Raw genomic sequence first — 1,878 nt, 5'->3', positions numbered from 1 at the left:
ATTTGAATCTTTCAAGAACAAATTTCTAACTCAACGTAAGTGTCCTGTAATGGCATTGAACATTTTTTGTAAATATGTTATGTAAATTTTGCTGCATTTTGTACAAAATCAGTTGGAAATGTTTATTCAAAGTATTCAATAAGTGGAGTTCCCCAGAACTTCACCTTTTACATTTTGGCAAATTGCTATTATTGAAACTAAAGTTTGCAAACAGGAAGATATTGAAATTAAGCCATATAAAAGCAAGGGAGGAACTGAACAAAATAAACAATGAGAGTTTAAGTGGTTTACAAGATTTAATTTTAAAATTCCAAAATTGTGCTTTTGACTATTTTGACTTATATGAAGAAATGTTTGATAAACCTTTTATTTTTAATTTCCTAAACTTGTATTCTATACCACAATAGAATGAAATTGAAAGGCCTATATTTTTGCAGCATGTGTATTTGTTGAAACACTCAAAAAATCATAATATAGAGAATTTTTTTTTTTTTTTTTTTTTTTTTTTGTGAGGTATGCGGGCCTCTCACTGTTGTGGCCTTTCCCGTTGCGGAGCACAGGCTCCGGACGCGCAGGCTCAGCGGCCATGGCTCACGGGCCCAGCCGCTCCGCGGCATGTGGGATCTTCCCGGACTGGGGCACAAACCCGTGTCCCCTGCATCGGCAGGCGGACTCTCAACCACTGCGCCACTAGGGAAGCCCTGAACATGATATTTTTATTTTTGGAAGCAATTTTATTTTTGAAAATAGTTTTTGAATAGCACTACCTTATAAATTCAATAATTTGTCATTCAAAAATATTTTTAGAGCTATATTGCTTTAATTATTTTTGTTAATCTCTTTTATTCTTAAAAATGTCCCAGTCTGTATGATAAATTGTAAAGTACCTAGTTAGCGCAGTGTCTCCTTGCAGGAAAAAGTCTAAGCACAGGGACTGAAATTTCTGGATGCCCAAGCTAGCTGGGAGCCCCTCCAGGGACGTCAGGCCTCAGGAGCACAAATGCTCAGCTCCCATTTGCTCTCAGGCCTTCTGCATTTAAAACTCCTCCCTTTGAAATCTTCCCTTGGTACTTGGCTCTATCGCAAGAGGAGCCTGAGAAATACTGACCAACCTCTGTCTCTCCGAGGCTGGAGATGTCTACAGTAGATGTAGGTCACACGCCCCCGAGTCCCTCTTTAATAAAGAGGAGGTGGTGGGCAGGTCTGCCCTTCCTGGGTCCAGTCTCCTGTGGAAAGTAAAGAGAGTGGGAGGAAGCATGCCAATGAAAAACAGGCAAAAATCCCACAGAAACCCTACTTCAAGAACATTGGCAAGAAAGGCCCAAATATAAGGAAAAAAAGTAACCATGGGAACTTGCTGCTGATCCTTCCTGAGAGTTCCGAGCTGAGTTTGAGAGTGATTAAGGGGGCGTAAGGGAGCCAGCATTTCCCTCATAAGCCATTTGATTTACTCAGAGGTCCTGCTCTACTAATCACATAGGACTCCAGTGTTTTCTCAAGTACAAAAAGGCAGAAAGTCTTCTTCACAGGGAGGAATGGTATGTCCTGCTCTACCCTGAAATAGCAGAGTTCAAGTTCTCAGCACTTTCCATTTCTCAAGGTTTCTATCTCTCAGAAAGTGGGAACTCTAGGTTAGATGGGTTATGATTTCAAGGAAAAAAAATAGCTAAAGATAAATACTCAAAGAAGTTAGAATTTTTAAAAATAAATTCTATTTTAAAAGGAAAGAAAAAATCAAATACACCCTTCATAATGTCACTTCTACAAAATTGTTCCTATTTCCTTTAGAATACAACTTCTGAAACACTATTTTTCCAGGCTCTCCATGTTAATGGCCCAGCCAACTTCTCCATCTTTACGTTCTCCTAACTCTTAATC

The sequence above is a fragment of the Aethalodelphis obliquidens genome, unplaced genomic scaffold, assembly GCF_003676395.1.
Source record: "Aethalodelphis obliquidens isolate GAN/ISIS:26980383/991018 unplaced genomic scaffold, ASM367639v1 scaffold81, whole genome shotgun sequence".
NCBI classification, from domain to species: Eukaryota; Metazoa; Chordata; class Mammalia; order Artiodactyla; family Delphinidae; genus Aethalodelphis; species Aethalodelphis obliquidens.
The sequence above is the reverse complement of the archived record's forward strand: the minus strand, read 5'-3'. Positions refer to the sequence as shown.